The sequence below is a fragment of the Anabrus simplex genome, chromosome 1 (genome assembly GCF_040414725.1).
Source record: "Anabrus simplex isolate iqAnaSimp1 chromosome 1, ASM4041472v1, whole genome shotgun sequence".
Taxonomy (NCBI): Eukaryota; Metazoa; Arthropoda; class Insecta; order Orthoptera; family Tettigoniidae; genus Anabrus; species Anabrus simplex.
In genome coordinates, this window is record NC_090265.1 from 933,819,298 (window position 1) to 933,824,468 (window position 5,171).

Here is a 5,171-nt window from a genome sequence, read left to right on the forward strand (position 1 = left end):
CCAAAGCTTACATACAATGCATGTCAAACTTACTGGCCTGTAATTTTCAGCTTTATGTCTATCACCCTTCCCTTTATACACAGGGGCTACTATAGCAACTCTCCATTCATCTGGCATAGCTCCTCCGACCAAACAATAATCAAATAAGTACTTCAGATATGGTACTATATCCCAACCCATTGTCTTTAGTATATCCCCAGAAATCTGATCAATTCCAGCTGCTTTTCTAGTTTTCAACTTTTGTATCTTATTGTAAATGTCATTGTTATCATATGTAAATTTTATTACTTTTTTGGCCTTAGTCTCCTCCTCTATCTCGACATTATCCTTGAAACCAACAATCTTTACATACTGCTGACTGAATACTTCTGCCTTTTGAAGATCTTCACATACACACTCCCCTTGTTCATTAATTATTCCTGGAATGTCCTTCTTGGAACCTGTTTCTGCCCTAAAATACCTATACTTACCCTTCCATTTTTCACTCAAATTTGTATGACTGCCAATTATGCTTGCCATCATGTTATCCTTAGCTGCCTTCTTTGCTAGATTCAATTTTCTAGTAAGTTCCTTCAATTTCTCCTTACTTCCACAGCCATTTCTAACTCTATTTCTTTCCAGTCTGCACCTCCTTCTTAGTCTCTTTATTTCTCTATTATAATAAGGTGGGTCTTTACCATTCCTTACCACCCTTAAAGGTACAAACCTGTTTTCGCATTCCTCAACAATTTCTTTAAACCCATCCCAGAGTCTGTTTACATTTTTATTTACCGTTTTCCACCGATCATAGTTACTTTTTAGAAACTGCCTCATGCCTGCTTTATCAGCCATATGGTACTGCCTAACAGTCCTACTTTTAAGACCTTCCTTTCTATCACATTTATTAACTACCACAAAAACAGCTTCATGATCACTAGTACCATCTATTACTTCAGTTTCCCTATAGAGCTCATCTGGTTTTATCAGCACCACATGCAGGATATTTTTCCCTCTGGTTGGTTCAATCACTTTCTGAATCAGCTGTCCTTCCCATATTAACTTATTTGCCATTTGTTGGTCATGCTTCCTGTCGTTCGCATTTCCTTCCCAATTTACATCTGGCAAATTCAGATCTCCCTCTACAATCACATTTCTTTCCATGTCGTTTCCCACATAGCTGACTATCCTATCAAATAATTCCGAATCCGCGTCAGTGCTACCCTTTCCCGATCTGTACACTCCAAATATATCAAGTTGCCTATTATCTTTAGAAATGAGCCTTACACCTAGAATTTCATGTGTCTCATCTTTAACTTTTTCGTAGCTTACAAATTCTTCTTTCACCAGAATGAACACTCCCCCTCCCACCATTCCTATCCTATCTCTACGATACACACTCCAGTGCCGTGAGAAAATTTCTGCATCCATTATATCATTTCTCAGCCATGATTCAACTCCTATTACAATATCTGGTAAATATATATCTATTAAATTACTTAATTCTATTCCTTTCTTGACAATACTTCTACAGTTCAACAATAACAATTTTATGTCATCCCTACTTGATTCCCAGTTCCCTGTTCCCTTATCACCGCTCCCTAGGCCATCCCGTTTCCCTGAATGTACCTCCCTATTACCCTTCCAAACAAATTTCCTAACTTATATGAACCACTGCGGTTTAAATGAAGGCCATCTGAGCGCAGATCCCTATCTCCTACCCACCCATTAGGACCTAGAAATTTCACTCCCAGTTTCCCACATACCCACTACATAGTCTCATTTAAATCCCCAATCACCCTCCAGTCAGTAGTTGTACTACTTACCTTTCTCAAATATGAAGTTACATTAATAGAGAATAACACATGAAATTTTATATCCTTTTCAGATGAGACGTTGATTGAACTGGTAAGTAGCAAGCCCATGTTGTATGACATTACTTCATCACGTTATAGCGACAATGTTGCAAAATGGAATGCCTGGCAGGACATTGCAGTTCATTTGAAGCTTGAAGGTGAGTAAGCTTATCCATCTAAAAGTGTCAGATCTTATAATATTGCCAAATTACAAGTTCATCTGTTGAATTCAGAAAGCTTTTGAACTTTTCTCGTACAGCGAACGCCTGTGATGGAGGGTTTCCCCCTTGTCTTCTCAAGCTATGTATCCTGTCCTTGTCAGGAAGCATACTCGTACATTCCAACGATGTTGCTGCATTATTTCGAATGATATTGTGAAGAATGCATGCTGACAGTACAATACTAGTAGCATTTTTAGGATCTGCTTTCAGTCTCCTTAAAAAGAACCTGAACGTTTGCGCTAGAATTCCAAACGTACACTCAATTACTTTTCCGGCACGAATAATCTGTCATTGAAAATTATTTTTTCTGTATCTTGCTCTGTATGAGATCCTGGATAAGGCCTCAACAAATATCGCTTTAGTGGAAATGCCTCATTCGCAACCATTACGTACGGTAGAACCGCGTCACTGCCAGGTTGTGTAGTGTCCTCTGGTATATCTAACGTTCCTTTCTCGAGGGCTTTCACAAACGATGAATTAGCAAACACACCTCCATTGCTGTTTCTGCCGTAAGATCCAACGTCCACAGCAATAAAATCGTAGTTAGCATCACAGAGACCTAAGAGAACAATAAAAAATATATTTTTACAGTTGAAATATTGGGACCCACTTTTTCCTGGTGCTTCGATCACTACACGTTTCCCATCAAGGGAACCCAAGCATTTTTTTTTGTTTTGTTAGTTGCTTTACGTCGCGCCGACACAGATAGGTCTTATGGCGACGATGGGACAGGGAAGGGCTGGGAGTTGGAAGGAAGCTGCCGTGGCCTTAATTAAGGTACAGCCCCAGCATTTGCCTGGTGTGAAAATGGGAAACCACGGAAAACCATCTTCAGGGCTGCCGACAGTGGGGTTCGAACCTACTATCTCCCGAATACTGGATACTGGCCGCACTTAAGCGACTGCAGCTATCGAGCTCGAACCCAAGCAATTAGGGAACTTCCACACATTCCAAAATTCTTGGGCTATTCGCTGCCAGTCTTGCTTGTTTGGTGTTGGAATAGCTTCCCGCAGTAAATTGTTATTTATTGCCTTACACACCTGTAAGATAATTGCCTGAACAGTTGAATGCCCCAAACGATAATTGAATGCGATTGCCCTATAAGAATCCCCTGTTGCCAGAAATCTTAAACTCACAATAATAATAAATATTATTATTAATATTATTGTTATATGAGTGCATTTTTACCACATTGTTACTTACTTTTAAATTCAATTTTGTTTTAGGTGCCGAGTGCAAGGAGCGATGGGAATCCTTGAGAGGTCAACACCGAAGGTACATTAACAAGCAGAAAACAACAAGCGGCCAGGCTGCTTCAGAAATTCTCAAATGGAAATATGACGACGAAATCTCTTTCCTTAAGGAATTTATGAAAGATAGAGAACGAGTGACATCTGTTGTAGGAGAAGATGGTTCTGGAACTGAATCAGATGAGATTGTTAAAGAGGATGCAGCGGAAACTCAGGACGACACAGTCATAATTCACCATGAACCCGATGAATTAACAGAGGCTGAAACCCAACCACTCAACAGCTACGAAAAGCAGGCAAATGAAAATTACGAACAAGACCTCAGGATGCGTCAAAAGGAAGTGCTTCAGAAAAATAATGGAATATTTACTGAAGACAAAGAAAGATGAAAGTGTACCTCATTTCATGGACACGTTTTTTTTTTTTTTTTATGGCCTCTACAGTAAAAATCTTCGACCCAACAGACCAACATTTCGTAAAAAAGCAAATTTTTTTCATAATGGAGTGAAGTGGAGATGAAGTATTTAATACAGAATCAGAACGTATCCGTCCATCAGCGCCCACCACAATACACTCCACCTGCACCATCACCTACTTTGTCTCAGTATTCTGTGACATCAATGTCAACTTCATTATATCAGTCGGTAACTCCTGAACTAGAGGTTTCTCTACAGCAACCACAAGCAATTCCACCTCAGAATAACGCTCCTCCCACTCGTAGTGCATACGGCGAAATGTGGTAATGATATCTACTGAAATCTTCTGAAGAAAGATTTTTGTTTAAAAATAGTGACTTTTCTTTCTTGCAATATTGAGTTACTTTGTGATAAAAATTAAATATAGACAATGTCAATAAAGAATCATTCATTTCTAAGATTAATGCAAGTGTGAAATATTCTCTTACCTCAAACACACAGCCAGTTTCTGCCTTGGAGTTATGGCTTCTCTAAATGTTGAGTTTGTTTTCTGAAGTTCGGGAGCAATTTTTGACAGGATCATTTCGAAGGTACCAATGTTCATTCTAAAGTACTGTAAAAATTTACTTTCATCGTCCGTCAAATGAGGACAGCGGGTATAATATTCCCCTTCATTTTTCCTATTAATTAAACTGGGATGTATCCAACATGTCCTCCTTTTACATTTTTTGTTCACATTTCTTCTTTCTTCTTCTTCATCATCCAGCGCAATCGCAATAATTGCCAACTCTCTCGTAGAGAACTCGCCTGACATTGTGCAGCAACAACGGCCTGATCTCAACTGAGTGGTCAAGACCGGAGCTTGCCCTTAAGCTGCTCGTCCTAATGTCAGTACCTGCTGTTTGTCATCGGACTGTGACCATGGCATGAGCAGACCGTGACCGTGCCCATAGTGTGAATCATCCCTAAGTCAACATAGATAACTGAGCGAGTTCAAATAGGGAATGTGTGGTATGAGTGAAGGTGCTTGACGTGACGGTTGGTATGGGTTGGTCTGTGTCGTATTTTTAGGTAAAGTAGGTACGCTCAGAATATGATCTCGCCATGCACCAGAATGGGAATGTTAAGACAATGCACCAAGAAAAACACAAGGCATAAACCAGGATACTAATCCAACTGACGCAGTACCAATCAACGCACGTGATGGCGTAGCAAAAGGGATGTAACAACACGCCCAAAAGAAAAAAAAAATATAAGTCCGTCCGTGCACAAGTTCAGAGGTAGTTTTCAATTTTCAAGGTGAAAGGTTTTCAGCAGAGCGCATAATGGAAGCATTTTCACTGAGTCCATATATTCAGAGGAAACGAGGTAGGTACCAAATTTTGAGGGCAAGGAAAGGCGTACGACAACAAAAAAAAAGGGGCAAAGAAGAAATAGTTTTTTCATAATAAC

The 5,171-nt window shown here is 39.6% G+C and overlaps 1 pseudogene; it reads right to left on the bottom strand.

Moving 5' to 3' along the window:
- Positions 1-2,017: 2,017 nt before the first annotated feature.
- Positions 2,018-4,533, bottom strand: LOC137496943 (uncharacterized; annotated as a pseudogene).
- Positions 4,534-5,171: the final 638 nt, after the last annotated feature.